The following is an 18,970-nucleotide window of genomic DNA, read 5'->3' as shown; positions in this document are numbered from 1 at the left end:
GCCACAGGGCAAGGCCAGGCCCAGCAGTAGCTGGACCCTGGTGCTCTTCACAGAACGGGAGTTAATGTGAAAATACATTTCTTTAAAAGAGCACAAATATATGTTTGTGTTCTTAAAAAAAATTATTTATATATACATGTGTGTATATATATATGTGTATATATATATATATGTATATATATATATATATATATATATATATATCTATCCCTGAAACCTAACAGAACATTTAGTCCTTTTTCTATGTTTGTGCCCGTCCCGGTTTTTAATTTTGAAAATCTGGTCACCCTACGAGGGGGGGAGATATACCCCCTCTCCCTGCCTGCCGCCCCGGACGCGCGTCACCTGACCTGCCCACCTCCAACCGGACAATGCCTACCCTGGGAGGTGTGGCTGACCACATTAAGGGCCGGGGGCAGCCCTCCGTGACTATGGGGCCCGCCCTCCTGATGGCCGCCCACTGGGTGGCCTCGGGCAGGCACAGGTATCTTGGCTGGCGTGAAGGGGACTTGGCAGTCAGTGTCAGAAAGCACACGCTTCCTAGTCAGAGAAATGCGCGTCTCCACTTCCTGGCTCTGCGCACCCCACTTCCCACCGAAAAGGGCAGAGTCAGTCTTTCTGGCAGATCTGTGGCTGTGTTTCGGGACTGTCTGTGGACGGTACTCGCTGTCTTTGCATATAATCTGGCCGGGTGGATTGGTTGTTAGGTGGTGAATCCTAGCGCGTTATACAGACATCATAACGGACCAGACAAGACATCATATGCATTATGGGGTTACATTAGAAAAAAAAATGTATAACTACAGATGACTGCCGGGCCCCGGGGGAAGCACAGTCGCAGACTAGTCTTCCCCCGGGGTCATTCGCGCGAGACCTAGGCTAGCTAGGGGGAAGAGGAGGAGTTAGTGGGGAGGTTATAAGTGCAGGGGAGGAAGGGAACTTCCTCTTCCTGCACTCAGCACCATCGGGAGGGTTGGAAAAAGGGTAGTGGTGCTTAGCTCGGGTGGTCTGTTCAGCATAGGGGGAAGCCTTTTAGTGTTCTTGCGGCGAGGTCACTGCTCGGTGACGTGGTTATTGGGGTACTGCTAGGAGCGTCGGCGTTTTCGTGATGACGGAGGTCCCGACAGATGAGGTGAGGGCAGCCTTGCTGTTTCTGCGAAGGCCTGTCTGGGAAGCTGGCTGCGGCCTGGGGTTTTATCCCAGGCGGGTTGGCTGTGTGAGGGCCCCGCGCGCGCCCTCGGCTGGGGTCGCGGCGGCGGGCCTCGCATGTCGTGATTTACTCACGGCCGCCAGGTGAGCAGGCGGCCGTGTGGGGGCAGGGCTGCGCGTCGTAGCCGGCTACGCGGGAAAGCGGGCGCATGAGCCTGCCCCCGCGCAGGTACCCTCGGCTGGGGTTTGCGGCCGCGGGGCAGGAGACAGTTCCTTCAGTGCTGGAGTGAGGCATCTGGGGAGCCGGGTGGAGGCATGTGTCCCGGGGGGGAGGGGAGGGGGGAGCCTCGAGGCCGGTCTTGTGGAGGGCAGGGACGGGGAGTGGGATTAGGGAGCCTAGCCCGGCGGCGCTGCGGGTTCCTTCGCCTGGGCATGTGCTGTCAGGGGGGCATTGGGGGGACGCTCTCAGGGACCTTTCTGTGGGGTCGAGGGCGGGGCTCCCAGCCCTAGTCAGTGTGGGAGGGCGCCAGCAAAGCCTGGGGGAGATGGGTGGGGCGGCCTTCCTGGGTGCCCTGGGGAGGGTCGGGGGTCCTGCCCGGGGGCCCCCCATGACTGGTTCTTGACCCCTGGAGCGGGGTTTCAGGGCTATTGCCCGCCCCCTCCCCTCCCGAGTTGGGGGGCCAATCGGCGTGGGAGGTAAGGTTAATGGTAGGGGAGGCTCATGGTGCATTGGCATGTGGCGAGGTGGGCCGAACAAACTGCGGCCCGGGTGGGAGTGCCCGTGGGGCTGAGTTGGTGGGACCCCCTTCCCCCACGCCGGAAGAGGAGAGGTTGGCAGAGTGGGTGGAGGGGATAGGAAGGTGAGGGGTATGTAGGTGAGCGCAGGGGGTGCACAAGGCCAGGGGTTAGAGGCAGGGACGGCCAAGACGGCTCTGAGGCCCGATGGTGCTGGGGCCCACTCAGGCTGGAGCGACCTGAGGGGCTGGGTGGGGATCCAAGCCGGCAGGTGTCGGCAGAGTTCGGGGTGGCCTGGCGGGGCGCAAGACGGCTCCAAAACGCAGGCAGGAAGCAGCAGGGCGGTCCGCGGCGGCCGTCCCTCCAGCGCAGGCCCGGGCTACGGCGACGTGTTCGACTGGTGCGGAGAGCGCCTGCAGGAGTGGGCAATGGTGTGCAGAGAGCGGTGAAGGAAGTGCTATGCGTGGCTATGGATGGGGAGCATGCCTTGGAACTGGATTATGGGGATGAGAGCGGAGCTTGAGGACGGGGAGGTGCGGGATGACGTGGACGACAACAGAGGAGTTGGTGTTTTGCAGGTTTCGACGACGACGGGCAAGGTCCGGGAGGTGGCGGAGAAGGTGTCGGCCCCCAGGGAGCTGCCCAGAGTATTGCAATCTACGTTAGCAGGTGAGGGGTCTTGGTGGACGGCATGGGATGATGGGTCCTAAGGGGGTTGGAGGAAGGTTTGTGGATCGGGGTGTGGGGGGAGGGGTCAGTGCGGGAGCCAGGGGCACCAACGGGTGGTCCGCCTGCGGATGGTAAGAAGGCGGAGGGTAAGTAGTTGATTACGGCTGGGGTGCAAACGGTTGAAGGGGATGGGAAAGAGGACAAACGGCGGGAAGGGGGATGCACAGGTACGGAAGGAGCTCCCTTACATGGGTTTTTGACAGTGTCGCTGGGGTCTCATTTGTCGATGACGACCAGAGGGCGGATTTGGACACATGAGTATGGGGACGTGTTTTAAGCTTGCACAGGGTGGTGCAGCCGAAGGGAGGTTCAAAAGTGGAGGAGTGGGAGCTGACTAGCCGTCCCGGGGTACCAGTAACAATGGAGAATTGGACGTCTGCTTTCTGGAGTTATGCTCGCATATACTGTGAGAAGTATTGGGATAGGGCCATTGCTTTGCGAAATACATGGACGTTGGACATGGACATTGGACATGGACATAAGGCCTAATGCAGTTTGGAGGTTTCGCTTGGTTGAGTTACGATGAGGGGTTCAGGGCGGGGTCAGGGACCAATCCAGAGATGAATTGGGGGGGAAGTGGGTCAGGAACTATGGATGCAGTGGATGGACCCGGACTGGGAGGCAGCATGGGGCTTTTCTGGGGTTTCACGGAGGGCTTTTTTGGGTAGGCTATCAGGGTCCCTGAGGCCAGAGAAGGGCGGAGGTTTTGAAATCTGCTAAATGATTGCCAGGAGCGGTGGATGCGAACTTGAGAAAGGAGGTTGAGGAAGAAAGGGTAGCCGGCCCGTTTACTGATTGGCCGATGAAGGATTTGCCCATGTCTACACTGGGGGGTGGTTCCGAGGGAGGAGAAAGGGGAGTGCCGGATGATGTCTTTAGTGCATTCCTGCAGTGGGCCTTCATTTAGTTTAGTGGTTGTCGGGATGTCCCTTACTACCTGGATATTGCCCATGGGGGTGTGCTGTTTTTCCTGTGCCCTGTTGGACTCTTTGGTACATTCCTGCAGTGGGTCTTCCTGAAATTTGCCGGGTGTCGGGGTGTCACTTACTACCTGGATGATTTCCCTTTTTCTGGGAGGAGGGGCTGGGGAGATTGTGGCAAGGCTTTGGCAGGGTTTCAGGAGTTGGCAGGCGGTTTGGTGTCCTCTTGGCGCCGGAAAAGACGGCTGGTCCGAGTTGCTGCTTGACGTTCCTGGGGTATGAGTTGGACTCGGTCCAGTGGCGGGCTCTCCTCCCTGTGTCTACGGTGGAAGAGATTCGGGCGTGTTTGCTGTGGGCAGTTGGTGTGAAGAGGTTTGCTTTGAGGGCAGTGCAGAAGTTGCTGGGTTTCTTGAACTTGGCCTGCAGAGTAGTTATGGCGAGTCAGACGTTCTGTCGGCGGCTCGGCATGGCCATGTCGGGGTCAGTGCTTCCACATCACAGGTTTCGGATCTCCATGGGGGTGCGGGCTGACTTGCGGACGTGGCTGACGTTTCTGACTGAATTCAGCGGAGTGTCGCTGGACTTTGTAGCAGACAAGGCGGTTTGGCAATGTCAAATTTTCTCAGACGCAGCGGGTCATCCAGGTTTGGCATCTTCTGGGATGACAAGGGGCGCGGTGAGCTGGCCGGCTCACTGGCTGGAACGGGGGAAGGGCATTGCCTTTTTTGGAGTTTTTTCCTTTCCTGGTGGCTCTGGAGGTGTGGGGGCTGGACTTCCGGAATGGGTCCGTTCTTCTCCCCTTTGACATCATGACAGTGTTTGAGTGGTCAAACACCAGAGAGCCAGAGATCTGAGAGTGCTGAGGTTGCTGCGGAGGTTCATGTTGCAGTGTCTGCGCCTGAATGTGGTGTTTTGAGCCCAGCATGTCCCTGGACCGGATAATGACGTTGCAGATGCTTTGTCATGTTCGCAGTGGCAGCGGTTCCGGCTTCTGGCACCGGGAGCGGAGCTGTGCAAGACCGAGCTGCCGGCCGGCAGCTGGGCCTTGGGGGAGTGAGAGTGGTAGGCCTGGTGGAGCACTCTATTGCCGAAGAAACAAGGATGACGTACAAGCTGGCGTGGGCTGAGTTTGGAGATTGTATGGGTGGTGATCCGGTGCCAAGGGACCGGTCAGCGGTGGAACAGGGTGTGTGGCGTTTGTTTTAGGATGCATTGCCAGAGGATTGACTGCGGCAACGATATCTGGGAAACTGGCAGGAGTATCCTTTTATTGTACTTTGTTCTTGGGGTTTGATCCAACGAAGGGTGTGGGGTGCAGTAGGATGCTCCGAGGTAGGGGTAGGGAGCGTCAGAGAGGGGGTTGGGAAGTTGTGGGAGGCGAACACATTTGAGTTGTTGGTTCACCTGGTTAGGGTGTTGCCAGAATGCTGTTCTGACTGGTTTGAGGTGCAAGTTTTTTCAGTTTGTGTATGGTTGGGATGTTTTTGGGGCTTTTCGGCGTGTCTGAGTTGTTGGGCACACGGTCCTGGTTTGGGAGACGGTATGAGGAGATACGGTTGGATGGTGTACGTTTGGGGTTTTGGCTGGGGCATTCTAAGACGGATGAGTTGGGTAGGGGTAAGTGTGTCTGGCTGGGTGAGACGGTTGGGGGGGGTGTGCCTGGAAGAGTACTGGTGGATGTTTTCAGCCGCATCGCTTGGAGGCAGGAAGAGATTTTCTGTCATGAGTCTGGTTTGCGGGTGTCGTCTAGGCAGTTGCTTGCGGGGATGCGCATGGCTTTGCTGCGTCTGGGGCTTGAGCCGGCAAGGTTTGGGACTCACTCTTTTCGCATTGGGGCCGCAACAGCTGCGGCCCGGTTGGGGTGGTCATGGGAGGGGATTCGACAGATTGGGAGGTGGAGGTCACGGTGCTGTGGGAGATATGTGCGAACGTGAAGGGAAGGTGTGAGTTGCTGTTGATGGTTTAGGGTTTTTGAGTGGTCTAACATATCTTTCTTTCGTAGGTTGCGTGGGCGGTCCGGGGGCCAGGACGGTCACTGGGATTGTGGGGCATTCCTTTGTGCACTGGGCATCAACGTGTGCGGACCAGCAGGTGTACGGTCGTCACCTGGGACTGGAAGGACATCAACATGAGGTGCACTGGTGGGGAAATGGTGGGATGCGATGGCGGGCACTACTGCCTTGGCTCGCAAGGATGGTTCCGTGAAAGGATGTCGGGACTTGTTGATAATCCATTTGGGGGACAATGACCTGGTGCAGCTCTCGGGTTTGGCGCCCCTGCAGCTGAGGCAAAGGGACTTGGAAGTGATCAAAGTGTGGCTTGCAGGGAATTGCATAGCCTGGACTGAACTTGTCCCCGGGGAAGTTTGGAGGAGTGCAATGCAGCACGGTGCCGTTGAGAGAGCACGGAGGGAATTTGGGGCGATGCGACTGTTCGGTGGTGACAGGGTCATACAGGTGATCTCAAGGGGGTATTCGACTGGAGGAACTCTTACTGTTCGGGGATGACGGTGTGCATCTGTCACGTTTGGGGACTGCGTATTACATGATGGAGATGAGGGATGTGTCAGTAGGTTGTGGAACGTGGCGATCTGGTGCCGTAGGATGATGTGGAAGGGGTTTGAGGTATGCACTTGAGGCGGACTGGTAGCGGGGGGGTGGGGCAGTGAACCGCCCTACAGGGGGTTCACTGGTTGGCGATACTTTGGAGGGACAGGGGGGTCAAGAGCGGGCGCACCCATCCCTTGGGGGGGAAGTTCGAATGATCTGAGGAACTGAGAGCATGACGGAAATGTCAGAGGTATCGGGATATGAGGACAGGTGAATTTGTGAATTGGATGAGGTACGGTATGGAATGGAGCGGTTGGTGTATGAGGCAGAGTGGCGGGAGAGTGTGAGGTATTGAAGAGTGATATTGGGGGGTTTGTTTATAATGTGATGTTGGTTATTTGTTACTGTTATGCAGCCTGGTCTAATAAAATGGCCTTTTACGCTTTAACACCTGCGTGGCCTGTTTATTGCGCGAATGCACTTGCTCAAAATAATAACGCACGAACACGGAAGATGATATCGGGGTGGTTACATTATGACAATACATTTTAAACTATAGATAATTATCACTTTCTCAAAATAAAAACGTATTTATTATCGAGGCTGATAGACCCACTGATGTAACAGAACATGGGGGGTCACGAACACGAAGACCGATTTCATAGCATGCGATTTTGTGAACTGCGTTGTACTTGCATAAAGCAGCAGAAACAGTACAATAGCGGGGGAACAGCGTGCGCAGTGAATGCATGTGATGTGATGCCTTTGGCGATGTAAACACTGCGCAGTCATTGCTGCCGTTGTGGCGGTTAGCGATGCACCATCATACATTCCTGAAAATCAGTGAACTTCAGGGTCAGGCTTAGCTGGCCAGTCCTTTAGAATTAAATGTTCCCCTTTCTCCCCTTTTTTCTTTTTCTTTTAAGGATACTACATCTCCAACAAACTCAATCAGTCCTGCCTGTTATCCTGGAACATAGCAGCGCTGTCAGCTAACTTTAATGATCCAAACTGGGTTGTGTTTGTTAGACCTTACCATATGATGGCAGCTGTGGCCTCTGAGGCAGGGTGGGCCAAAGGTGAACTAATCATTTTTGTTTCTCTGGGCCTGTGTGGGAGCATGAAGGTCCCTGGCTGGGGGTCACCGCTGTTACAAGGGCTGAAAGTTACTAATCGTGGCTTTGTTTAATTTGTGCTAATCGGTTTTTATAATTCTAAAGCTTGGGCGGAAGAACTGGCCAATTTCTGTACATTAAAACTGGTATTTTGTCATCTAGGAGGGTGGGATTGGATAAGGTAATTTTGCCGGGCTGTAAATAGGAAAAACAAATACTGATCCAAACAAAACAGAGCGTCCGTGCTTAAATCAAGGCTGATTCGTAGCACTCAAAAACAAACAATACCGACAGTTGATCTCAACTTGAATACATGCCATATTTATCTCAATGCGTCATAAGAATTCGGACGTAGAAATGATAATCTAATGCACCAAACTTTGGGGAACATCAAAAGAAATTACATAAGTATAAATGAATTACTGTCATCAATCCTAACTACCCTTTGAGGAACAAAAGAGTGATATTATCATCCAATACCACGGATGTGTATGTTGTTTTTCACCATGTCTGTAAAGAACGAATGACGGTTTCCTGATGAAGGCCTTTAGGCCGAAACGCGCGTAGTTCCACTCCACCGCATTGCCTTCCTCCTTATTTCCATCAACCGAAGATATCGTACAGCACCTTTTTTGTATTTAAATTTGGTTTTTTGTTTGTTCACACAAGAATGTATGTCAATGTGAATAATATCTCCTTGTTTTACTACGGTGAATCTATATAATAATAACAGACCAAAAAAAAAGCACTATCAATGCATAAGAAAATATAAAATCAAATAAAATGGTTTCCTATTTTTGATATATCAATGTCTCAGTCAACAATTATTTAAAGTCGCACAATATTATGTGTACTACAAAGGTAGTTTAAATATTACTGGTTTGCTATACTCTCTTTTCTCTAATCTGTTTATGTACTCCCTACGAATAGCAAACCTCATTATATGTAGGGGTCCCCATTTTTCCAACCAATAAAGCGCACGTTCACCCATAGGTCTCTTGGCGCTGAATAACAGATGTTTATTGTTACCCAACTCAATGGTACTCATTTTATCGTCCTCAGGTGGATGAAAGGCTGAGATGACCCGTCGGGATTTGAACCTGTGACCAAGAGGTTGAACACAGGCCCCTGCAATGGATGCATTAGTCCACTGAGCCACAAGACCCAGCTTCAACTGTTACTTAGGCTCAAACCCCTTCAACTCTACTTGTAGAAAGTCCAAGTGCACACTGATGGTTGGACTACGTGGGGCACCCACCACTGAAGACACCAAAGTAAATTCCATATTAAATAACCGTAACTTGTTTTTATTTTAGTTAAACTCCTTGGTGCTGCTTACCTTAGTGTACTGCCTACCTTTAAGTGCAGAGGTTATGCCTCCATCATTGATTTTATCTTGGTTTCAACTTACCTGTTCCCTCCTGTTGATTTTAAAATTGTGCATAGTGTCTTCAGTGATCACAAGCCCCTTTTGCTGGCCTTGAGTTGGCCTAGGAGTGGCACCAAAAGCTCACTTGTAACAGCAGACATGCTGTCCAAACTAAGATCAGCCACCCAGCTCAAAAAGTGTAAAGGTAACTTCCAAACTTGTTTGGGTCTTGATGCCCCCAGTAAGTCAATCTTAAGTGCCTTTGAGGACATCTTCCAGAAAGTTTCTGCATTATTGGGAGCCCTCTTAGACAGGAAAGGTCAAGGGAGAAAAAATGGTTTGATAGGAATTACACTAAAGCTTTATCAAACCTGGAGGCGGCTCTGAAAGTGGTCCCCAGAGATAAGGACAATATCAATACCTATTCTAGGACCTATAAAAGGGAACTTTCTACCTGCAAGGCTAGTTTGAGAGCGAGAGTGTGGGAGGATCTCGCATAAGCCAGTGAAGTGTGGAATAGCGCCCTGTTTTGGCAGGTAATAAACCTTTCTGGTCTCGGTAGCAATAATGACCCTGTTTTATGCTATCACATAACTGAGGATCAGTGGGTGGCGCATTTTGAGGAGAGGCATAATGGCGAACAGGTGGACAAGGACATTGCCTTGGGAGCTCCCTTTTCCAGACGTTCAGACATTGTCTTTACTTTAGAGGAAGTGACTAAGGGTATTCAGGTCCTATTGCTTAATAAAGCATCAGGGCTAGATGGGATCCCCCTGTCCTCTCCCTGAGTGACACTAATTTTTGGGCCCTCTCCTGACTATGGTCCTCAACACTGCAGGGAATGAGGTCTACCCTCATCATGGGCTTCTGTAACAATCGTTCGCATATTTAAGAAGTGAGTAAGGACAACTCTCAATGCTATTATCCTATTTTCCTGATCGATGCAGTGGTAAAGGTCATGGGCAGGGTGGTGCTTGTCAGGCTTATGAGTTGGGCAGATGAGCACAATATCATTTCTGATGTCCAATATGGGTTCAGACAGGGCAGATCATCAACGGACCAATGCCGTAACATATATTTGATCATCAATAGGTCTACTCCTGCCAGGCCCGAATCCAGCCACCTCATCGTCATGGATTTGACATCTATATTCGAGAGGGTTCGTCTTGAAAAACTCTGGAATTTGCTACTTGTCCTGGGGATTGACCCTAACATCGTAGATCTGCTAGGTGATCTATATACACATACAATAGCTTCTGCTTGATATACTCAGCGGGGGAGCTTGTACTCGACCCTTTGGCACAAGCAGAGGGGTGCGGCTAGGATGGATCCTTGTCCTGTTTCTGTTTACGTTATACGTTAATGGTGTGGAGCAAGCCCTTATCCCCAAGATGTACACACCTGCTCCTCTGCCCACATACACCAACTAAGATTCGATTCTTACTCCAACAACGTGGGAAGGACATGGCACCCCTAGCACCTGGCTATATCCCGCCTTGCAAGTGCCAAGACACCATTACACAAAAGTAGGGCAAGCTTCTCCAAAGTCTGTTTCTCCCAGATGGACAGCACAACCAACTGTGCTGTAAGCTGTATCCAGAAGTCCACCACCACGGACAGACTCTGCTTTACCTGCTACTAATACCTCTGCACCAATGAGTACTCCCATAGAGTGTGGAGTAGTGTACCCCTCCGAGACACATTCCCCCATTATATATAGGTATTCCCTTGTGATGTGAACCCTATGTAGTAGTTTTAGCTGAACCAAGGGAAAGCACGTCTGGACGCCACTTCCTGTAGGTATTAGCTGGCCTCACCCCAGTCCTCATCCTGCAGTCCACCTAGGTCCCTATCCCACTTGCCCCTAAAGCGGGCGAGTCAGGGAGACTATCAGCCAAGAGTGTGGTGTAGACCAAGGGCACAGCATGTGCATGCAGTGAGAGCGCAGCACCCTATACTCTGGGGGGACCCCTCCAGCAGATCTTCCTGCAGCGGACCATAACTCTTGAGAATATGCTGCATCTGTAGGTATCTGAGACACTGACTACACGATATCTCATAATTGGCCTGCAGTTCCAGAAAAGAAGGCAACCTTCCTTCTCTCCAGACATCCCCCACTACTGAGATGGCCAACATGTACCTCTTTTTGTAGCCCTCAATGTTCCTGAGTTCCCTCAGTGCCTCTGCCTCCCACAGTGGAGTTGCCAGTGTAACTTGTCCCCTCCTCCAAATATTAGCCACTATAGCCATCTGTGGCGGGAGCCTTCTAATCCCCGCCCCATACAAATGCCTCAGATATTCCACCGGAGTTCTGGAAAGCAATTTGACCCATCCATACGAATGAACAGTTGAACCCCATTTTCTCCAGCTCCACCCACAGATATGACCACTTTAGCGAGTCAAACACCTTTTCTTAGAGCAGGTACTAAGAGAGGGGGCGGTGTCGCCCTTTTATACAGCACCCGCCTGAGGGGCGAAAGAATTTACGCTGAAAGTCTTGGGGGCGCTGAGGTGCTGGGCGTCAAGCTCGGGATGGGGATGGACTGTTTGACTATCCTCCTAGTTTATCGCCCCCCTTGGGCGTCGCCGGATTTCCCGGACTTGTTCCTGGAGTTGGCTCAGGATGTCCGCTCACGTTACAACAAAGTGATAATTATGGGTGACCTTAATTTTCACTGGGAAAAGTCCCCGAAAGAAGGCCAAGCTCATCAGATAGATGAGGCACTCACGTCTTTTGGGTTTGTTCAAAGAGTGATGGGCCCTACACACGATAAGGGTCACACCCGGGATCTTGTCTGGATAACAACCCCAGAGCATGGCCCAGAGCATGGCCCGGTAGTTGCACAGCCTTGTGCATGGTCAGATCACTACCTAGTGAAGGGTACGATCTCGGTTGATGAACAGAAGGGGAAGTACGGAGCAGGGTGGAAGGTAGTGAGGAAATGGAAAAATATAAATGGAGATAAAATGGTAGCTCATCTCCTAACCCATCTCCCACTTAATAAGACGGAACACAATCCAGATGTTATCTGTAATGATCTAACAGATAAAATAAAAAAGGCAGTAGACCTCGTGGCACCAGCACGAAGGATGAACATTGTAGACAGAGGATTTGGGGCCCCTTGGTATAACGAATCCCTTAGGGAAAAAAAGAGGGCTCTACGTAAATTTGAGAGAGCATGGCGGAGGGACTATAATCTGAACGCACGGAGCCTCTACGTACAGGAGCTCACTCTCTACAAACAGGCCATTCTGTTTAGGAAAGCTGAGTTCTACGAGGATAGGATTGCTAAAGCTAGGGACCCACAAAAAGAAATTTTTAAGGTCCTTACAGAACTCAGAAAAAATAAGGAGCAGAGTCCTGAGTTTACGCAGGAAGACTGTCAAAAATTCCAGGACTTCTTTTCCAATAAGATCAAAGATCTCCTATCAGAAATCGCCCTTACTCCTATTATTGACTGCCCTCTACAGATTACCCCTGCTACGTTGCCGGTGAATAACCCTTGGTCACTCTGCCCTTGATTACGAAGGACATGTTGACAAATCTCGTGGGGCGGGTTAAATCGGGTTCCCAGGCGGACCCTTGTCCCCCGGGGGTTTTCAAGTTAGCTATGCCAGGTATTGAGGAAGATGTCCTGACTCTCCTTAACAAATCGCTACAAACAGGGCAAGTTCCATCATTCTTTAAGGAGGCACGGCTGATCCCCCTGTTGAAAAAAACTGGGGCAGACGTCAAGAATCTAAAGAACTTTAGGCCTATCTCCCAATTACCATTCTTGGCCAACGTTTTGGAGCAGCATGTCCTTACCTATCTCTCCAATCACTTGGAGGACAATGCCTTACTCGAACAGAACCAGGCAGGGTTTCGTGCGCATCACAGCACGGAGCTAGTGATGCTGTCCGTCTTGGATGAGTTAAGGCGTAGAGCAGACAAGAAAATTCCCGGTGCCCTGGTGCTATTAGACCTCTCCGCGGCATTTGACACAGTTTGTCACAGTCAATTGTTGTCGCGGTTGAGGGATCTAGGCATCCAGGGCACAGCACATGTCTGGCTCTCCTCCTTGCTCCAAGGGAGAACTCAGAGAGTTCAGCTGGCAGACCTAGTCTCAACCACAGCGCCAATTACTTGTGGTGTGCCGCAGGGCTCTGCCCTCTCCCCTCTTTTATTTAATGTTTATTTACAGCCCCTGATCTCGGCTCTCAACCAGATGGACTGCCAAATTTACAACTACGCTGACGACACCCAGATCGTCATCCAAATGGAGGATTGTCCGGGCACACATGCAAGACTGCAAACATTTTTAAAATATACAGCTAACTGGATGTCTGCGAATTCCCTGAAAATTAACCCAGACAAGACCGAGGTGTTGCCAATCACCATCATGGGCAATCCCTGGAATGATCTGTTCAGGCCAATAGAACTAGGGGCGCCCCCAGAACCTGCAGCTGCAGTAAAAAGCCTGGGCATACATTTGGATGGCAATTTGACAATGCAGAAGCAAGTTTCGGTGGTGGTGGGCACTTGTGTGGGCCTTCTTTGACAACTAAGGAAAATCTCCTCGCTTTTGTCCTTTTCTACCTTGAGGCGCGCGGTATCTGCCATGATCTTAGCCAGGATGGACTATGGCAACTCGCTATATGCAGGGCTCCCTCAAAAACATCTGAATAGACTGCAAATCGTCATGAATGACGCTGCAAGATTGATCTTTAAAAAACCAAGGAGAACGCATGCATCCCCTCTTCTGCGCGAACTCCATTGGCTGCCAGTCAAACAGAGGGTAATGTTCAAATGGCTGTGCATTACGCATAAAGCTCTGTATGGAAAGGCGCCAAGCTACATGAAAGCTCGTTTGGCACCATAGAGGCCTGGCAGGGTGTTGCGTTCCTCAGAAGCCACCCTCTTAACCCAAGCGCGTTTCAGATTGTCCACCCTGGGTGGTCGTGCTTTCTCTAATATCTTTCCAGCTGTCTGGAATAGCTTACCAATCGAACTGCGCAAAGAATCCAACTTGCTGCCTTTTCGTAAAAAATTAAAAACAGTGCTTTTCCAGCAAGCATGGGGTGTGTTGTAATCTGATGATTGGCTGTATGAATTCTGGTGTGTACCCGACAAAGCGCTTAGAGACACCGGGGTGATAATGCGCTATATAAGTCGAAATAAATTCTGTGTCCAATGATAATATCATCATAGGCTCCCCAATCCTCCAACTACGCACTAGTTAACCAAACACGCGTTTAAGATTGTGTCGGGTTTCCTTGTGTAGCTAAATTCAGACTGGTCCTCATTCACCAAAGAATCCACCACCCTTAGCATACGGCTCACTAGCACCCTCACCAGTCTTTTCACCTCCACATTAGGAAGGGAAATTGGATGATAGGATGTACACTCCTTCCTCTGCTTCTCCTCTTTGTAGATGGGAACAATCAACTCCCGAAACAGACCCTCCAGCAGCTCCTCCTCACCTTTTATGCACCTAAATAGTTCCCACAAATGAGGCACCATCTGAGTCCGGAGGCACTTAAAGAACTCAGGCAGGAGGCCGTTCAGACTTAGGACCCGTCCCTTCTTCAAATGGGTCAGGGCCTCTGCAATCTCCGAGTCAGAGATCTCAGCCTCCAAAGTCTTCTCAACTGTAATCGCCACATACGCATTGTTGCAGCCACAAAGTGAGCTCCAGCTTGCTCTCCAAATACTCCTGCTGCCTCTACTTCTTTTTCCTGACCATGTGTGAGATCAATTGGCAGTCTGTCACAGTCTTGTAGGCCTCCCATAACATGACATCCGAAGATACCAAACCAATGTTTTCTTAAAAATAGCTGTATGTTGCGGCCATCAAATGTTTCTTGGTGCCCGAGTCCATTAGTTCCCAATGATCCAATCACCATCCCCATCTCCTGGCCCTCCTGGCCCCGGCACATTGCCATCATCGGGGAGTGGTCCAAGATTCCTCTCTGCAAGTATTAGGCATCCTCCCATCAGCCTTTCTGATGCAGTTGGACCAAAAGATAATCCAACCAGGAGAGGGACCTCATAGCACTAGCCACATAATCGAACTGCCTTTGGTTGGGATGCAGCACATACCGCAAGTCTTCTAAACACATGGGCCCCAAGAACGTCGCCAGGTGCATATCTACCTTCGGTGGCTGGCGGGCTTTCATTACCCTGTCCCTATCTCCCTTCACCGTCAAATTGAGGTCTACCCTAAAATCATGAGGGCATCTGGTGCAATCACCAACCATTCTTCCATGCGGGCCAGGCCCTCTGTCTGCAGGCTCGGTGGGCGGTACCTTGAAACTATGTTGAGGGGGAGCCCACTCCAGGTACCACAGCAGCCATACGCCCATCCGGGGATGTCCATGTCTTCTCCACATAGAACAGGACTGAACTGTGAAGCAGAATACCGACTTCCCTGGAACCCTGCATAAACCACCAGCCTATAGAGCGCTCTGTTGAAGAACCCACACTTATTGCCCACTAAGTGGATCCCCTGCCTGGATAGGAATTTTGTTACCATGCCCTTATTGATGCTGCTACAAAGACAATTAACGTGCCAGTAGATGACCAGCGGGCCACCGGTTGCACACTATGGGGGCCTTACTCCACTAACCTTTGTACCTTGCTCTAAGACATTCGAGACCTGTTCACCCAAAGCATCGCCCCATAGCCTATGCCTGACATAAGAAATACCCCAACATTAACCACACCCACCCCACATCCTCGCATGGTGAGCTTAAACCTACCCTCCCCCTCAAAGCTCGAGGCACCTGTCGCCCACCCATATGTATTTGCTGAACCAGCCTGTCCATGAAGTTCAGAACTGGAAAGAAGTGGAGGCAGGACGCAGCCCTAAGAACCTAACAACCAATTGCACAATCAAGTGGCAGTCATGGGGGTTACCACTGGAATCTTCCCCTCATCCGGCCCACCTCCATAGCAGAAGAATCGCCATCTGTTGTGTCTTTATCGGCTTCTTTTCAATGTCTGGTGCTGACCACTGATTGCCTGCAGGCCAGGCATGGCCACCCTCATCTCAGCCACCATCCTAGCCCTTTTCAACTTGTATTTTGTAGACTCCAGCCTATGTATCCACCCCTGCCGTGTTCTCTGGGTTGTTCTTCGCTCCTTCCCATCATCCTCCGGGCGATCAGCACCAGGTGTCCCTTTGCCTCCAGTCAATCCCAAGATTCTGCTGCCATCCCAAAGAAATGGGATCCTTCTGGGTCTGTAAATCGGAGCTTAACAGGGAACAATGGTGCATATTTAAAAGTCAAATTTCTCAGTTGTCTCTTAACCTCAAAGTAAGACTCCTTCTGCCTCTATACCTTTGTCGTGTAGTCGGGATAAATGTTGATTGAACCACCGTCCAACTGCCAAGGCCCATGAGTCCTGGTCACCTTCAGGATATCATCCTGAAAGTTTAGGAACATCAGGACAATTGCCCCCCTGTCCTTTACCCTGTGGGCCCTTTCCACAGTGAATAGTTTTGAAGGTCTGCCCTCCAACACCACCGAGCCTAACCAGTCCTCAATGTACAACTTAGTCGATGTACTCCGGAACCCCTACCAGCCGGATGTTGTTAGAGTTGGAACAGCCCTCCAGATCATCCACGGTCTATCGTGCAGTCAATGCTCTCCACATATTAAACTCTGTTGAACATGGAGACCACCACAGCCAGGCAACACTGGCCCCCCGGTCTCCAACACTGGGCTCCACGACTTCCCTCACAACATAGTTCATCCTCTTCCTCCACGGTTGGAGCAGAGCAGGCCAGGGCCGCTTCACAGCTTGCACACTGCAGCCCCCCAGGAGATCATACCGCCACCTCCCCACACAGGCTGCAGCCAGCTCCCCAGCTATAGCCCCCAGGGAGGCACCAAAGGAGAGCACACAACAGCTCCCGGCACAGTACCCCAGCCACCACAGCAGGGCAGGAGCATCCCAACACCCCTCTCCAATCACCGGCAGCCCAGCAATCCACAAGAGCCAGACTCCAGGTCACCTGGGCACGCAGTGCCAACCAATGTCTCTGCTGCCCTGCACCGCTGTCCTCACGGGCACTCAAAGGCAGCTGCCCCCAATTGGGGAAGGGCCTCCTCTATTGACCACCTCATGGGCCCTCAGGCCCCAGTCGATGCTGGCGGGCTGACACAAAGAGAACGGCAGCTTTGGGCCACAATCTCAAGCAGCGCACCTTCCTTGACACTGACATGCCTCCACTTATCATAGGCCCCCGCCATTCTACCTTCCTCTGGTCTCTGATCACAAGCGGCCTCCTCCTCACTGTCATAGGCCTCCTTGTGCTCCTCCTCACTGCAGTTCAGGGTCAACTGGGTGCACAGGGAAACCGGGCAGCCTGCAGCATCCCCACGGCCCCACTGCAGGTATCCTGGATGGGGTTAACCAGCTTTGCGGGACCAAGGTGTCCTCAACTGCTGCAGTACTGCCTACACTGGGGCGGTCATCGCTCTTCCCGGCCCAGACAAGGGGCCCTCTCCGGTTCCTAAGCACCTCCTCCTTTGTGGCCCAGCCACACAGGTACTCCATCAGACTCAGTTCATATCAGTCTCTATATCACTGCATCTGTCCGTCAGCTACGGAGCTACTCGTCCACCTTCCGCTATCTCAGCTCTGCGGGCGCTGATCTAGTCGCAGTACTTCTCAGCTTCAGAGAAGTCCAAGGGATGGGAAGGCAGCTTCATCAATCTCTCTCAGGCAACCCAACAAGTTTGGGGGCCCTTAAGCTGTCCCCAACATGCAAGAAAAATGAAACTGGGGACCGGCAGCGGAGATCTACGGAGAGCTGTCCGGCTTGATGCAGCTTCAAGCCATGCCCCAAATGTTTGTATTCTTGGTGATAATGTGGGTGTATTTATTTGTTCATAATTTCATTTATTGTCGTTTCATTTTCATATTTCATTAGATGTAGTAAGCATTTTTATTTTCTCAATTATTTGATGTGCTGAACTGTATATTTATTTTTATATGTGTTTATATGCTTAAACTTTATTTGTGTGTTGTAAATTAAAAGAAAGTTTATATATTGTTTTATAATATTTGGCTTACTTTTTGGGATACTAATGTAGCCAATATTGTGTGTTTCGATATTTTTGCCATTTTATATATTCATTTAAAGGTAACATTATTTTTGTTTCTGATATGTATTTTATTGATATAAGTAGAACTAGATTTGTAACAGCAATATTTTGGATATCAATATTTGTGCTTTTGCAAAGTATAGGAAGGCATTATTTTTGTAAACGATATTCAATTGCCAATATTTGTGCAAATCAATATTGGTTTCATCAATGTTTTAGCATTGGTCCCATCAACTCACTACCACGGTCTGCTGATGTACTGGACCGAGCTGTGGCATGGGACAGGGGGGATTCTGTTTTCAGAAAAGGACATAGGGCATTGCATGACACACCATTGTAACCAGGTAAGCACCTAGCCTTGTGTGCGTGGAGGTCTGCTATCTGGGCCTGAGGAAGAACCTGTTGGGTAGGATCTACCAAAACAAAAGCAGTGTGACAGGAGCACCACAACTCCACTGTCAAATACTGGCACTCCCCTGAAAGAGCACACAGAAGCGACTCAAACGCAGACCTCAACCAATGTAAACTAAGTTGGAGAAAGGAGCATTTTGGTGTGCCATGAGAAACACATTTCACTCTGAGAAGCAAAACCACCAATCAGCAACAATATGCAGGCCGGACCTGCCTGATCTACAACCAGGAACAGAAAGGTACTGTGTACTTATGAGTGCAAAGGGGGAGGAACAGTCATATTCTATATGTGCTGCAGAACACAGCACACATAGAAAAGGAAAAACAAGAAGATAGGAAGATATTTTGCTGTATTGTGCCTCCCTTATGCCTTGGCGCTGCCTCAGATTTACAATTTCTCGAAAATCTGGGGCATTGTCAAAAAGCCGTGGATGTTGCTGGGAATGCACCCAGCAACACCCATTGCCCGCCCCTTTAATGCAGAAAACTGTGTTAAAGGGGACAATATTTCTGAGGGAGCATTAAGCTAAAAAAAGTTGCTTAGTGCTGGCTCGTGATTATGGAGCAGGCTCCTGCGCCACGGAACGTCACAAAAAAGTGAAGTTCCAGCGGTGCATAGGGCCTCATAAATAAGGCTCTGAGTCTATAGCCCCACAGTATCTCCCTGACGAAGCCATGGACTGCTTGTATTCGCTACCCTGAGGGTGAAGTGGTAACCGAGTCTACCTGGTGCTCAGTCTTAGGCCCAATAGTAATGGTAAATCTCATGGCACCAGTGACAAAAGACTCTGATTGTCACAGTTGAGACCCATAGCCTCTGATTGCTTTGGGACCCTAAAAAAAAGCCGTGAACCAAAAATTGGAGTCACTTGATTGCTCTTGATGGAGCAGGATGGT

The sequence above is a fragment of the Lissotriton helveticus genome, chromosome 1_1, assembly GCF_964261635.1.
Source record: "Lissotriton helveticus chromosome 1_1, aLisHel1.1, whole genome shotgun sequence".
NCBI classification, from domain to species: Eukaryota; Metazoa; Chordata; class Amphibia; order Caudata; family Salamandridae; genus Lissotriton; species Lissotriton helveticus.
Note: the sequence above shows the minus strand (reverse complement) of the source record.